The 17,220-nt window shown below is 44.4% G+C and overlaps 1 protein-coding gene across 3 annotated transcripts in view; it reads right to left on the bottom strand.

Moving 5' to 3' along the window:
• Positions 1-17,220, bottom strand: part of CCDC197 (coiled-coil domain containing 197) — a 580,999-nt gene that overhangs the window by 308,760 nt on the left and 255,019 nt on the right. The window lies entirely within an intron of this gene.

The following is a 17,220-nucleotide window of genomic DNA, read 5'->3' as shown; positions in this document are numbered from 1 at the left end:
AGAGAATACTATACTATGACACTATAATATAGTCCTAAAGAGCTGAATGCTATGAGAAAACCTGGAAGGAAAACTCTTGTTACTTTACTACACTATCTTACCCCCAAGGCATGCAATGATTTCTGTCATAAACGATTATAACAAAATAAAAAACCTTTATGTAGGCATCAAAACCCCAAATATGGAAATCACTTTATTAAGATTTATTTCGAGGTAGGATGACCTTATAAAACATCTTCACTTTTAATCCATTCTCACTTCTCCCACCCATACAGCCCATCTGGTACTTAGGTATTATCGCAACCAGATTTTCTACCTGGCAAAACTCGTCATGTGTGGACGAAAGTACTGATTTTAACGGTAAAAGGGTTGTGTCAAGTACTACTTATTATTACTGTCTCACATTGTATATCACTCAGGAAGACGGATAACTGACAATTGTTGTATTTACTGGGGGCATACTTTTACACTGTTTCACTGCAGTCTAGAAGATGTTTACAATTTCAAGTAATGGGTTGCTACTTACACATTACAAACTGTCTTGCTGACTATTCTAACGTGTTACACTCTTCCTACTAAGGGATGCGTAATGCACCTTCTGTGGCTTGTTATTAATAGACAGTGCCAATCATTTTTTCTCCATTGCTTTGCCATTGTGTTATATTGTAATTTGCGACATTTCTCCTTGGACGTGGATTCACTGAATGTACTCTGCATTGCTTACAGAATGCATGAACAGAATAGCAGTCATCACGTGTATTATAACTGTTATTTATTAAGTTTTCTGCATACTTTTTGGGTTGTTAAAAGTTTACTTTCGAAGATGTGCAGTAAACATGTCAAAATATGTAAGAAATAAACAGGCCCTTCTACACAGGAGCCAGAAGCAGCTGGCATCTTTATTGCATTTTTCCATAAGTTAGGGCAGGGACGGACGGTAGCCATGAGAATGAATTTTGCTGTTACTCCTCTTTCAATGTCACAAGCTAGGTGAAAGAATAATAATCAAGAGTTTTGACAACCCTTTTCTGGTAAAGGTAGTTTCGTGAAAACCTTACAAATTACGTGAGGTTAGCAATGTGGTTGCGACACATGACAGGTTTTGCCAGGTAGAAAATCTGGTTGCGATAATACGCAAGTACCACCCTTCCTTTTAACTTTGATTAGCAATGAGCCCTGCCAAGAGGGTAGATACATGCTACTAACATACATCAAGAGTAATGCTACGTCACATTACATTTCTTAGTAGGTCCTTAGTAGCCTTAAGTGAGCTGCTACCACTGCCATGCATTTGGTGAACACCTTGGGGGCTGTGTTACCACAGGGCAGTGCTTGAAATTGGTAATGACTGGCTCCCAGCCAGAAGCGGAGGTATCTTCTGGATCACTTGTCCATTTTTTTGTGGTAACATCCAAGGGGGGATTAAGACAAAGTAGCTGCTGCATTGTGGTTTATGGGAGATGCAAACAGATCACAGCAAGGCGGACAACATCGATGAAAGATCTTCGTCGCTACATTGGGATTGTGAGACCACTCATGAGGCAGGAGTATGCATCTGCTCAGTTTGTCAGCAATCATGTTGGAATTCCCGAGAATGTGCATTGCTATCAGAAAGCAGTTGGAAGAGATTGCCCATTGCCAAACTCTTAGGGCTTCCCAATATAAAGAGTAGGATCTAGTTCCTCTCTGTTTGTTGATGCACCAGACAACTGACATGGTCTAACTGCATAGCAATTGTCCCTGAAGGGAGGGAAATTGAAATGCTTGCAATGCTAAGAGCACTGCCCTCTTTTCTAGGATGTTGATAGGCAAAATTGGCCTCTTGAGGGGACCAAGTGCCTTGGACTGTCTTTCCCTGAAAATGCCCCCCCCCCCCCAAATCAGGGATGCATCTGTGGTCACTATGGCCTTAGGTTGAGAGGGAGAAAAGGGGCAGCTTGATAATTCCTCTTCTGGCTTCATCCACCAATATAAATCCTGCTTGCATTGGTTGGTTATGTGGATTGGATGCGACATTGGGTGTGTTAACAGAGACCACTGTGACACCAGGAGCCATTGAAGTGCCTCATGTGGTACCTCACCAGAGGAACTAGGATGATTGTCGCTGCCATGGACTCAAGAAGTTGTAAGACTAGACGAGCCAGAACTTTGTCTTGAGAGAGTATCAACTGAAGTTGTGACCTCAGTCTTAGCAGTCTGTGAAGAGGCAGACCAGCCATGCAGGATATCGTGTGTAGTGTTGCTCCGATGAATTGTATGTCTTGTGTGGGGGATAGTTTTGACTATTCCCTGTTTATTGAGATGCCTGGAAGCCTTAGAACAGAGTCCAAGGCAGAAAGCAGTAGATGCCTGGTGGGGGTGGTGAAGAGCCAGTTTAAATACAGAAACACTTGGAATCCGTGTAGCCTTAAGTGAGCTGCTACCACTGCTATGCATTTGGTGAACACCTTGAGGGCTGTGGTGAGACCAAAGGGCAGTGCTTGAAATTGGTAATGACTGGCTCTCAGCCAGAAGCGGAGGTATCTTCTGGAGCACGTGTCCATTTTTATGTGGTAATATGCATCCTGAAGATCTATACAGCGCATCCAGTCATCTTTCACCAGAAAAGGAAGGATAGACTGCACCATGACCATCTGGAATTTTGTCTGTCAAACAGACTTGTTCAGAACACACTAAAATGTATCTTGAGTAAAATCCAGATCCTATTTTGTCTGGTGGGACTGTATGGATGACTTTTTTTGAAGTAGCTTTTGAATTTCTAGTGCTGCTGTATCCCATTGAATGGGTGGAAAATTGGGGATTCACCTTTGTGGTCTGGGATAAAGAGAGAAGGGAATACAGTAGCCTCTGGTAATTACTGTCTGTACCCAGGAGTCCAATGTTAGTGTGCGCCAGGCTAAATGGTGCAGAGAGAATCTTCCCCCGACTGCTGCCAGAGGTAAGCAATCGGGCCGCTGCTCAGGAATGCTGGTAGGTTTTTCCAAAGAATCAATCTCTGGAACCCTGGTTACACAGGCCCCCTCTGCCATGGGAGGGTCATCTTGCTGATGAGTTCCCCCCTCTGCCCTGGGAAGAATACTTGCTATGTGTGTCCTGAAAAGGTCCTTGGGACTTTTTGAACCATCTCTTTTCACTTCTCTGATTCCTGGAGTAAGGTCATTGAAGAGTGGAAAAATGCATGCCCGCAGCAGAAAGGGTCTTTCCATCCTTCTCACACCTGGCTAATGGGTTCCTATTACATGATAGGAGATGCATTCTGTCAAATGCATCTTGATCGAACATAAAAGAACGAAAAGGCAAAATAGCGAAGCGGCTTTTAAGCAAATTCTTTCCCTGGGAAAGAATTCACTTGGCTGCTTCCGTTACTTTGCTGTTTTCGGCACTGTAGTGTGGTCTCAGAATTGGTATATTTATGTAGGGGGTGTGTGGGGGGCACAGCCCCATCACTTTATGTAATGTTTTAAAGTTTTTTTTTTTGGAGCAGTGATTTTTTCCCCTTGAAAAAAATATGCTGTTCTGAGGTTTCGACATTATAAGCTTTCGCTTACATGGGGTCAGTTAATCATCGTTTGCTTTTTTAGGCGTTTGATGATGTAATATAGACCCCTGGCTAATGTGTCTCTGACATTTGGGATAAACAGCAAGGTAGCATCAACTGTAGCATTGACAAAGGAAGACTTGAAAGGGTCTGGGATGTCACATAAGAGCATCCAGGCATGACGCCTAATGGCAACTCCTGTACCCACTGCCCTGGCCATCCCTTCAGCTGTATGTTTAATAAGCCGCTTGTACGAGTTGGAGATAGATTATAGGGATGCAAGCTGGGAGGCAACCTTATCATATACCTCGTCAGACACTGCTCCTGCCAAGGTCCCTGAGAGCTCAGTTATCAGGTCACTTTGAAGTCACGTGAAATGTGCCAAACATTCAACAACCATATGGCAAAGGTCGTTGAAGCATAGACCCACTTCCTGAATCTGTCCATCGTCCAAGACTCTCAGTTTGGAGGATGGACAGCAGGACTCTCTTCAGTGAGTTCTTTTTTTTGTGGCAGCCACCACCACCATAGCATCTACCGCTAGACCTTTAGACCAGCGGGGTTGATTTTTGGATGCAGAGAGAATTTTGTCTGTTCTCTGGGGGACTGGCTCTACAGTGTCAGAAGCCTTCCATGCAAACTGCACAATGAGTTTGACATTCATCAGCAGGTCGGGTCACCCAAGAAGTAGAAGGTTGACACAAAAAGCCTGCAAGAAAACAGATTCCTCGGTGGAAGGGTTTGTGGGCATCCAATCACCTCTCTGTTTTAAGATTTCCAGGATGTCTCCAAAGGAGACATCTTCTGGGGTTGACTGTGGGGACCCTCCCCCTTCATCATAATCTATATCCTCAGTGACAGATTCTTCCAGAGAATCTAGGTGCCTCCTCTTACACAATCTCTTATGGGGTGGCTCCTCAGGGGAAGGTCTGAGGAGGAGGACTCAGAAGAGAAGGTACCCTGCAGCAGGGTGTCTTGCTGCTCTTGTGCCCACTGCCCCAATGTAGCAGATTGTGACAGCTGCGAGCCAGAGGATACATAGATGTGACACACCAATGGGGATGGTGCCAACTGCAAGCCTCCTGAGGTGAGAGCACTCTCCATAATCTAGAAGGCAGGCCCACCAGAAGAGGGATGGGAGCCCAGAACTGAGAAAGACAACCTCAGAACCGGGGTTACACCCCACTCTGATGAGCCCACCACCGGAGAAGAAGCAGTGAGAGGACTCGGAATGGTCAAAGCATCAGGAACCATAGACGGTGCAGTGGAAAAAATTGGAGATGAATTAGGGATCCCAGAACCAGCAGCCAAGTCACGGTCCTGTGGGTGGGTTGGCTCTGACAGAGCCGCTAACCACAGAGTCAGTTCCGGAACCAAGGTGAGATCCACCATTGGTACCAAAGTAGTTGGCACCAGGAGTGTCGAAGTTGAGGGCTGCAAGACCTGCAGAGATGTTGAAGGAGGAAGATAAGCGGGAGTCCCTGGAGAGTAAACCTCAGCTCCGGATGGGAGAGAGTTCCTAGATTGGGCAGGGTGACCTCTGGCCACCAAGAGCTGATACATTAATCTGACTACATCAAGCTCTGAAAGACTCCTGGTGGAACTGATGGACATACCAGAGGGTGATGGGTGTTCAATAAAAGGACTCAATTGTTGACCAAAGAAGGGGTTAATAGATGGGGAGTACCTAGTCCTGGGTATGGATTCGACCTTCGGCACCGTGGTTGGCTGACCAATGATTTGTTTTGCTGGGGGGGTGACCAGTATGACTGGGAAAAACTATTGTTGATGCCGAGAGGGTTGTAGGTACTGATGAAGGGGTCAGTACTGAAGTGACTTTTATAGGTTCAATAGTTGTCGGCACCATGGAGGAAGTTACAAGCTTCAGTGCCAAAACAGTAGCAGGTGTTGATTTTTGAATCTTAGATCTCAGTTGTGAGGTATGAGTTGAGATCTGGCCCTTAGAAAATTTAGATTGTTGAGATTTAGGAGATGCCAGAATGGAGTGGTTCCTCTTTTTTGATTCTTTCTCCAGAAAAGGAAGGATAGACTGAACCGTGACCATCCGAAATTTCATCTGTCAAACAAACTTGTTCAGAACACTGAGGTCTAGGACTGACCTCCAGTCCCCTGTCTTTTTTTGCACTAAAAAGAATCTTGAGTAAAATCCGGTTCCTATTTGGTCTGGTGAGACTGTTTGGATGACTCTTGAAGCAGCTTTTGAATTTCTAGAGCTGCTGTATCCCTCTGACCAAGTGGAACATCAGGAATTCACCTTTGTGGTCTGGGATAAAGACAGAAGGGGATACGGTAACCTCTGGTAATTACTGTCTGCACCCAGGAGTCCAGTAAGCAATTGGGCTGCTGCTCAGGAGAGTTGGTAGGGTTGTCCAGTGAAAGAATCTCTGGAACCCTGGTTAAGTAGCCCCCTCTGCTATGGGAGGGGTGTCTTCCTGATGAGTTCCCCCTCTGCCCCGGGAAGAATACTTACCATGTGTGTCCCGAAAAGGTTCTTGGGTCTTTTTGAATCACATCTTTTCACTCCTCTGATTCCTGGAGTAAGGTCACTGAAGAGTGGAAAAATGCATGCTCACAACAGAAAGGGTCTTTCCGTCCTTCTCACATCTAGCAAATATGTCTCTGACTTTTGGGCTAAACAACAAGGTAGCATCAACCATAGCACTGACAAAGGAAGACTTGAAAGGGTTCGGGAAGTCACATAAGCACATCCAGGCATGACATCTAATGGCAATGCCTGTACCCACTGCCCTGGCTGTCCCTTCAGCTGTATGTGCAATAAGCCACATGGACAAGCTGGAGATTGATTCTAGGGTTGCAAGCTGGGAGGCAACCTTATTGCGTACCTCATCAGACACTGCTCCTGCCAAGGTCCCTGAAAGCTCAGTTATCTGGTCCCTTTGAAGTCGAGTGAAATGTGCCAAAAATTCAATGACCATATGGCAAAGGTCATTGAAGCACAGACCCACTTCCCAAATCTGTCCATCGTCTGAGACTCTTGGTTTGGAAAATGGACAGCAGGAATCTCCTCTGTGAGTCCTTTTTTTGTAGCAGCCGCCAGCAAAGTAGCATCTACTGCTAGACCTTTAGACCAGTGGGGTTAATTTTCGGGTGCGGAGAGAATTTTGTCCGGTCTCCAGGGGATTGGCTCTATAGTGTCATGAACCTTCCACGCATGCTGCAAGATGAGTTTGACAAATTCATCGGCAGGTGGGGTTACCCAAATAGAAGGTTGGCACAAAAAGCCTGCAAGAAAACAGATTCCTCGGAGGAAGGCTTTGTGGGCTTTCAATCACCCCTCTATTTTAAGATTTCTAGGATGTCTCGGAGGGAGACATCTTCAGGGGGTGACTGTGGGGACCTTTCCCCTTCATCGTAATCTGAGTCCTCAGTGACAGATTCTTCCAGAGCATCTAGGTGCTTCCTCTTGCATGATCTCTTATGGGGTGGCTTCTCAGGGGGAAGGTCTGAGGAGGACTCCAATGAGAGGGTACCCTGCAGCAGGGTGTCTTGCTGCTCTTGTGACTGCTGCCCCAATGTAGCAGATTGTGACAGCTATGATCCAGAGGATACATACATAGATGTGACACTCCGACAGGGATGGTGTCAACAGCAAGCCTGCTGAGGTGAGAGCTCTCTCCATAATCTGGAAGGCAGGCCCATCCGAAGAGGGATTCGAGCCCAGAACCAAGAAAGACAACCTCAAAACTGGGGTCAAACTCCACTTTGATGAGCCCACCTCCAGAGAAGAAGCCACAAGAGAACTAAGAACTGTCAAAACACTAGGAACTGTAGACAGCACAGTGGAAAAAATCGGAGCTAAACTAGGGATCCCAGAGCTGGCAGCCAAGTCATGGTCTTGTGGGTGGGTCGGCTCTGACAGAGCCACCGACCACAGAGTCAGTTCCGGAACCAAGGTGAGGTCCACCATCGGTACCAAGTAGTTGGCATCAGGAGCATCGAAGTCAAGGGCTCCAAGACCTGCAGATAGGTTGAAGGAGGAAGATAAGTGGGAGTCCTTGCTGAGTAAACCTCGGCTCCTGATGGGAGAGAGGTCCTAGACGGGGCAGAGTGACTGCTGGCCGCCAAGAGCTGATCTACTAAACTGACTACATCAAGCTCTGAAAGACTCCTGGTGGAACGGATGCAATTGTTGACCAAAGAAGGGGTCAATAGCTAGGGAGTACCTAGTCCTGGATATGGATTCGACCTTCAGTGCTGTGGTCGGCTGACCAATGATTTGTTTTTCTGGGAGAAGTGACCAGTATGACTGGGAAAACTATTGTTGGTACTGAGAGGGTCATAGGTACCGATGAAGGGGCCATATCAAAGTGTCTTTCGTAGGGTCAGTAGTTGTTGGCACCATAAAGGAAGTTATAGGCTTCGGTGCTGAAATGGTAGCAGGTGTCAATTTTGGAATCTTAGGCCTCATTTCCAAGGTATGGGTTGAGACCTGGCCCTTAGAAGATTTAGATTCTTGAGATTTAGGAGATGCCAGAATGGAGTGGCTCCTCTTTTTTGATTCTTTCTAGGGAAACTTAGACATCTCCACCTCAGACAAAGCCTCACTAAAAGAGCATTTTAACAGCCCCTTGAGGATCAATTTGTTGTGCCTCTCTCCAAGGGTTCGAGCTCTGAAACCCTTGCAGAGTTCACACGGCAGTTGAATCTCTAAATGTGGCACCACCAAATAATGCACACAAGAAAGATGCCCATCCGAACTGGGCATCTTTCTGCCACATTCCTCGCACTGCTTAAAACCAGTAGTTCCCTTTTGCTTTTCTACCATCCTTCAAACTTTTAACTACAAGGCATGCACATGGACACAAACTTACTCACAAACACACACACAAACACACACACACACACACACAAACACACACACACACACACACACACACACACACACACACACACACACACACACACACACGGAGTAAGAGAAAAAACAGAGAAAAGGATTTTTTTTTTTTTTTTAAAGCAAGATCGTACCAACAATGATAGTTAAGAAAATACCCACAAAGGGTAAAGGAGGGAAAAGGTAATACCAACAATGGTATTAAAGAATTTCCAGAGGCAAGAGGGAAGGGAGGGGCCTATACCAACGATGGTAAGACAAGTAATTACCAATTAGGTAAAAAGGGAAGAAGCAGCACTCACACTCAAATTCAGAGCAGTAACAAGAAAATACTAAGTAAGAAACAAGTTTAGAGGTAAAGAGACAAAAATTTGTGTGTGTGTGTGTGTGTGTGTGTGTGTGTGTATATATATATATATATATATATATATATATATATATATATATATATATATATATATATATATGGGCATGTTAGATGGAGGTAGCGAAGACCACATAACCGAGACGACTTCGCCGACAGGACGAATCCCCGACAATGGTAAGTCAATGTATTACAGAATGGAATACATTCCCGTTTCTGTAATACCACGAAAATGACATTACAAATATACCAACTCCAAGATCGCACTACAGTGAGGTAATGGGACAAGCACCCAGTCCGCACTACTTACCGTTGTCGGGGATTCGTCCTGCCGGCGAAGTTGTCTCAGTGATGTGGTCTTTGTTTACCTGTGCTTTCGTCCATCTGACATGGACCCATATATATATATATATATATATATATATATATATATATATATGTATATATCCTCTTCTTTTGGCCACTCCCGTTAGGGGTCGCCAGAGCAGATCAACTGTTTCCATTTCCTCCTGTCCTCTGCATCTTGCTCTGTCACACCAACCACCTGCATATCCTTTCTCACCACATCCATAAACCTTATCTTAGGCCTTCCTCTTTTCCTGTTACCTGGCAGCTTCATCCTTAGCATCTTTTTCCCAATATACTCTGCATCCCTCCTCAGCACATGTTCAAACCAACATAATCTTGCCTCTCTGACTTTGTCTCCAAACCTTCCAACCTGGGCTGACCCTCTAATATACTTATTCCTAATCCTGGAACTATGAAATGTAGATATGAATGCTGGTGCGGGACTCCACAAAATTATGTGTGTCTCCTTTAATAGACAAATGTTTATATAATGCATTATCTTTGTCTTTCACCTTGATTTTATAATAATGCTCGTATATGCGTTTCCTAAGATGTCTCTCAGTTTTGCCTATATAAAATGCTGGGCAGGCATTGCAGATGGCAATATAAACTACTTGTTTTGTGTTACAATTGCCTGCCCTGCATCTAATGTATGTCCTATTAATATCTTCTAATTTAATACCTACCACTTCATTGATAGCTTTACATTGTTTACAAGACCCACATTTTTTAGTACCTGATAATTTCCTTTTGTGATGTGTATTATTCACTGCCATTTCCAATAACTTTTTGATGTTAGGTGCTGTTTTGTGAACAAAACAGGGATTCCCTCCTAGTATTGATCCAATATCATCTTATTTTAAATTAGCTATAATTGATCAAGTAGATTGTTTGTTGGAAGGAGGGAATTGGAAAGCCCTATTAGCCATGAAAGAGAGTAAATGGCAGATACTGACAGATGCCACCAGATATCCTGGCATCAACGAATGCATCAGTATCAAGCCATTCCTCATGATATAGTGTCATACTTAATATTTGAATTTAGTTTTTTGTCTACATATTTTAATATAAATATTTTTTATAAAATAGTCTAATCATTTTAATATTGTTAGTTCAATCTATCATATTATATTTATTTCAATCCATTTATTTTAATGTGGTTGTTGACACATTTTATTAATACCTAAGGGATATATATGTGTATATATATTTTTATATTGACATGTTTCTTTAAGAATACTAACTCCTCAATGTATTCTGGCACCAAAACATCTATTTAAACAGTGTGATTCAATTGTTACATGGTTCTGATGAAGTCTGTAGTATACATATGAAAGCGCTTAACCAGATAATTTGACTCTAATTGTGTGGATTACAATAAATATATTTTTCTGTGTTCGAGCTGTGCCGAATTTTGTAGAGTCCCGCACCAGCATCCATATCTACATTTCATAGTTCCAATGTTGCCTATTTTGTGTTTTTCGTTATTCCTAATCCTGTCCATCCTCATCACACCCAGTGCAAATCTTAACATCTTCAACTCTGCCACATCAAGCTCTGACTCCTACCTTTTTCTCAATGCCACTGTCTCCAACCCGTATAACATAGCTGGTCTCACTACCCTCTTGTAGACCTTCCCTTTCACTCTTACTGGTACTAGTCTGTCACAAATTACTCCTGACACTCTTCTCCACCCACTCCATCCTGCCTGTACTCTCTTCCACACTCACCATTACTCTGAACTGTTGATCCCAAGTACTTAAACTCATTCACCTTCGCCACCTCTACTCCCTGCATCCTCACCATTCCTCTATCCTTCCTCTCATTCACACACATAAATTCTGTCTTAGTCCTGCTGACCTTCATTCCTCTTCTCTCTAGAGCATATCTCCATCTCTCCAGGGTCACCTCCACCTGTTCCCTACTCTCACTACAGATCACAATGTCATCTGCAAACATCATAGTCCACGGGGACTCCTGTCTGATCTCGTCTGTCAACCTGTCCACCACCACTGCAAATAAGAAAGGGCTCAGAGCTGATCCTTGATGTAATCCCACCTCCACCTTAAACACATCCGTCACTCCCACCGCAGACCTCACCGCTGTCACACTACCCTCGTATATATCTTGTACCACTCTTACATACTTCTCTGACACTCCCAACTTCCTCATACAATACCACAACTCCTCTCTAGGCACCCTGTCATATGCTTTCTCTAAATCTACAAAGACACAATGCAACTCCTTCTGACCTTCTCTGTACTTCTCCATCAACACTCTCAGAGCAAACATTGCATCTGTAGTGCTCTTTCCTGGCATGAAACTATACTGCTGATTACTAATCATCACCTCCCTTCTTAACCTAGCTTCCACTACTCTTTCCCATAACTTCATGCTGTGACTGATCAGTTTAATCCCTCTGTAGTTACTACAGCTCTGCACATCACCCTTATTCTTAAAAATCGGTACCAAAACACTTTTTCTCCATTCCTCAGGCATCCACTCACTTTCCAAGATTTCACTAAACAATCTAGTTAAAAACTCCACTGCCATTTCACCTAAACACCTCCATGCTTCCACAGGTATGTCATCTGGACCAACAGCCTTTCCATTCTTCATCCTCTTCATAGCTATCCTTACTTCCTCCTTGCTAATCCATTGCACTTCATGATTCACTATCCGCACATCATCCAACCTTCTCTTCCTCTCATTCTCTTCATTCATCAACCCCTCAAAGTACTCTTTCCATCTAATCAACACACTCTCCTCACTTGTGAGTATGTTTCCCTCATTATCTTTTATCACTCTTACCTGCTGCACATCTTTACTAGCTCGGTCCCTCTGTCTAGCCAATTGGTACAGGTCCTTTTCTCCCTCCTTAGTGTCCAACCTTTTATACAACTCTTCATCCACCTTATCCTTAGCCTTCGCCACCTCTCTCTTTGCCAAGCACCTCATCTCCTTATATTCTTGACTACTTTCTTCATCTCTTTGACAATCCCACTTCTTCTTCGCCAACCTCTTTCTCTGTATACCCTCCTGTACTTCTTCATTCTACCACCAGGTCTCCTTGTCCTCCTTCCTCTTTCCAGATGTCACACCAAGCACCCTTCTAGCCATCTCTCTTACTAGATCTGCTGTAGTTACCCAGCTATTCGGTAACTCTTCACTGCCACCCAGTGCCTGTCTTAACTCTTCTCTGAACATCACCTCACAATTACCCTTTTTCAATTTCCACCATTTGATCCTTGGTGCTGCCCTCACACTCATCCTCCTCTTCTTGATCACCAATGTCATCCTAAAAACCACCATCCTATGCTGCCTAACTACACTTTCTCCTGCCACCACTTTACAGTCTCCAATCTCCTTCAGATTGGCCCTTCTACATAAGATATAATCCACCTGTGTGCATCTTCCTCCACTCTTGTATGTCACCCTATGCTCTTCTCTCTTGTCAAAATATGTATTCATCACAGCCATGTCCATCCTTATCGCAAAATCCACTACCATCTGACCTTCTGCATTCCTTTGCTTAACACCATACCTACCCATTACTTCCTCGTCCCCTCTGTTCCCTTCACCAACATGCCCATTGAAATCTGCTCCAATTACCAGTCTTTCACCCTTGGGTACAGTCATCACCACTTCATCCAACTCACTCCAAAATTTTTCTTTCTCATTCATCGCACACCCAACTTGTGGAGCATATGCACTAACAACATTCATCATTACACCATCAATTTCCAGCTTCATAAACATCACTCTATCCGACACTCTTTTCACATCCAAAACACTCTTAGCATACTCTTCCTTCAGGATAATGCCTACGCCATTTCTCCTCCCATCCACACCATGATAAAACAATTTGAAACCGCCTCCGATACACCTAGCCTTGCTCCCCTTCCATCTGGTCTCTTGCACACACAATATACCAACCGTCCTTCGATTCATCATATCAGCTAGCTCCCTCCCTATACCAGTCATACTGCCAACATTCTCACTATCACAGTCCTAGCCCTTACCTGCCTTCGGGCATGCCTTCCCCCTCTTCTCCTCCTTCGGCCAACAGTAGCCCAATTTCTGCCAGCACCCTGTCGGCCAACAGTACGGGTGGCGGTCGTTGTTAACTCGGGCCTCGACTGATCCGGTATGAGTTTCTGTACAGTTTGTGTGATGTGGCACAATTTTACGCCGGATGCCCTTCCTGATGCAACCCTCCCCATTTATCCGGGCTTGGGACCGGCACAAAGAAATGCACTGGCTTGTGCATTTCCAGTGGCTGGGTTTTATATATATATATATATATTTATATATAAAATTAACACTTATCTGACATCACGGCTGATGTGTCCTAAATTCTACGTGACAAACGAGGTCTGAGGGGAAGGGAAGAGAGGCACTATGGGTAGCCTTAGCTTAGCTTGAAAGCTTCTGCTGGAGCGAGCTTGATATAACAGCTGAGCTAGTTCCAACAGTTAAGAATAAATGAAGATTGACAACATCAAATTACATTTTTTAAACATTACTAGCTGGAGGGAAGAATGACAAGTTTTATCTGCCTGTTTTTCTGGGGATGGGGAGGTGAAGGTGTTTACAGCCTGGGAAGGAGGGTGCATCCCAATATAAATTCCCAGTGTAGACGAGTCCAGTGACAGAAGATGGCAGAACCTTACTGGCTGGGGGGTTTGGGGCTGGGTATGTTAAGTCACCATTAAGACAGGGGGGTTTCTACTCCATGGTTATCACATGACCCCCCCCCCCCAACATGCTGTTTCAGGACATGCATTGGAGTATATGGTTAAACAAAGCTACATAGCAAAAATCCCCTGTTGGTTGCTTGCATGATGCCTATGTCATGATCATTGGGGAGGGGGATGGCAAAACATTTTCAGACATGTGGTTCTTTAAAATTACTTTTATATATTAATACAATTTACTTTTGCTAAAACTAATACAGATTTGCCAATATGTGTAACCTTATATAATATGTTAACATAGAAATATTTTGTGATATTAAGCTTGCTACTAATTTGTGTCACTAATACATGGATTGTTCTTTCAAAAGGAGCCTATTGCATTAATGTTTTTTTTTTTTTTCAAACAGTCTTCTAATTTTCTTGATAATACTTGCTGCATTTTCTAATATGGGCCAAAACATGTTAGGTACAACACATACCTTGCAGAGTCTTTTAATACATGTATTAACCCTAAATTTCCCACTAATGCAAGTTTCTTCCAATTGAACCTAAACTGGCCTACCCGGAAAAGAACAAAGTTTGCTAAAAGCCTAATTGTAAAATACAAATGTTTATACAAACCTCAGTCTTAGCAGTCTGTGAAGAGGCAGACCAGCCATGCAGGATATCGTGTGTAGTGTTGCTCCGATGAATTGTATGTCTTGTGTGGGGGATAGTTTTGACTATTCCCTGTTTATTGAGATGCCTGGAAGCCTTAGAACAGAGTCCAAGGCAGAAAGCAGTAGATGCCTGGTGGGGGTGGTGAAGAGCCAGTTTAAATACAGAAACACTTGGAATCCGTGTAGCCTTAAGTGAGCTGCTACCACTGCCATGCATTTGGTGAACACCTTGAGGGCTGTGGTGAGACCAAAGGGCAGTGCTTGAAATTGGTAATGACTGGCTCTCAGCCAGAAGCGGAGGTATCTTCTGGAGCACGTGTCCATTTTTATGTGGTAATATGCATCCTGAAGATCTATACAGCGCATCCAGTCATCTTTCACCAGAAAAGGAAGGATAGACTGCACCGTGACCATCTGGAATTTTGTCTGTCAAACAGACTTGTTCAGAACACACTAAAATGTATCTTGAGTAAAATCCAGATCCTATTTTGTCTGGTGGGACTGTATGGATGACTTTTTTTGAAGTAGCTTTTGAATTTCTAGTGCTGCTGTATCCCATTGAATGGGTGGAAAATTGGGGATTCACCTTTGTGGTCTGGGATAAAGAGAGAAGGGAATACAGTAGCCTCTGGTAATTACTGTCTGTACCCAGGAGTCCAATGTTAGTGTGCGCCAGGCTAAATGGTGCAGAGAGAATCTTCCCCCGACTGCTGCCAGAGGTAAGCAATCGGGCCGCTGCTCAGGAATGCTGGTAGGTTTTTCCAAAGAATCAATCTCTGGAACCCTGGTTACACAGGCCCCCTCTGCCATGGGAGGGTCATAATGCTGATGAGTTCCCCCCTCTGCCCTGGGAAGAATACTTGCTATGTGTGTCCTGAAAAGGTCCTTGGGACTTTTTGAACCATCCCTTTTCACTTCTCTGATTCCTGGAGTAAGGTCATTGAAGAGTGGAAAAATGCATGCCCGCAGCAGAAAGGGTCTTTCCATCCTTCTCACACCTGGCTAATGGGTTCCTATTACATGATAGGAGATGCATTCTGTCAAATGCATCTTGATCGAACATAAAAGAACGAAAAGGCAAAATAGCGAAGCGGCTTTTAAGCAAATTCTTTCCCTGGGAAAGAATTCACTTGGCTGCTTCCGTTACTTTGCTGTTTTCGGCACTGTAGTGTGGTCTCAGAATTGGTATATTTATGTAGGGGGTGTGTGGGGGGCACAGCCCCATCACTTTATGTAATGTTTTAAAGTTTTTTTTTTTGGAGCAGTGATTTTTTCCCCTTGAAAAAAATATGCTGTTCTGAGGTTTCAACATTATAAGCTTTCGCTTACATGGGGTCAGTTAATCATCGTTTGCTTTTTTAGGCGTTTGATGATGTAATATAGACCCCTGGCTAATGTGTCTCTGACATTTGGGATAAACAGCAAGGTAGCATCAACTGTAGCATTGACAAAGGAAGACTTGAAAGAGTCTGGGATGTCACATAAGAGCATCCAGGCATGACGCCTAATGGCAACTCCTGTACCCACTGCCCTGGCCATCCCTTCAGCTGTATGTTTAATAAGCCGCTTGTACGAGTTGGAGATAGATTATAGGGATGCAAGCTGGGAGGCAACCTTATCGCGTACCTCGTCAGACACTGCTCCTGCCAAGGTCCCTGAGAGCTCAGTTATCAGGTCACTTTGAAGTCACGTGAAATGTGCCAAACATTCAACAACCATATGGCAAAGGTCGTTGAAGCATAGACCCACTTTCTGAATCTGTCCATCGTCCAAGACTCTCAGTTTGGAGGATGGACAGCAGGACTCTCTTCAGTGAGTTCTTTTTTTTGTGGCAGCCACCACCACCATAGCATCTACCGCTAGACCTTTAGACCAGCGGGGTTGATTTTTGGATGCAGAGAGAATTTTGTCTGTTCTCTGGGGGACTGGCTCTACAGTGTCAGAAGCCTTCCATGCAAGCTGCACAATGAGTTTGACTAATTCATCAGCAGGTCGGGTCACCCAAGAAGTAGAAGGTTGACACAAAAAGCCTGCAAGAAAACAGATTCCTCGGTGGAAGGGTTTGTGGGCATCCAATCACCTCTCTGTTTTAAGATTTCCAGGATGTCTCCAAAGGAGACATCTTCTGGGGTTGACTGTGGGGACCCTCCCCCTTCATCATAATCTATATCCTCAGTGGCAGATTCTTCCAGAGAATCTAGGTGCCTCCTCTTACACAATCTCTTATGGGGTGGCTCCTCAGGGGAAGGTCTGAGGAGGAGGACTCAGAAGAGAAGGTACCCTGCAGCAGGGTGTCTTGCTGCTCTTGTGCCCACTGCCCCAATGTAGCAGATTGTGACAGCTGCGAGCCAGAGGATACATAGATGTGACACACCAATGGGGATGGTGCCAACTGCAAGCCTCCTGAGGTGAGAGCACTCTCCATAATCTAGAAGGCAGGCCCACCAGAAGTGGGATGGGAGCCCAGAACTGAGAAAGACAACCTCAGAACCGGGGTTACACCCCACTCTGATGAGCCCACCACCGGAGAAGAAGCAGTGAGAGGACTCGGAATGGTCAAAGCATCAGGAACCATAGACGGTGCAGTGGAAAAAATTGGAGATGAATTAGGGATCCCAGAACCAGCAGCCAAGTCACGGTCCTGTGGGTGGGTTGGCTCTGACAGAGCCGCTAACCACAGAGTCAGTTCCGGAACCAAGGTGAGATCCACCCTTGGTACCAAAGTAGTTGGCACCAGG

Source organism: Protopterus annectens, chromosome 6.part0, assembly GCF_019279795.1.
Source record: "Protopterus annectens isolate FY-2018-M chromosome 6.part0, PAN1.0, whole genome shotgun sequence".
NCBI classification, from domain to species: domain Eukaryota; kingdom Metazoa; phylum Chordata; order Ceratodontiformes; family Protopteridae; genus Protopterus; species Protopterus annectens.
The sequence above is the reverse complement of the archived record's forward strand: the minus strand, read 5'-3'. Positions and strand labels throughout refer to the sequence as shown.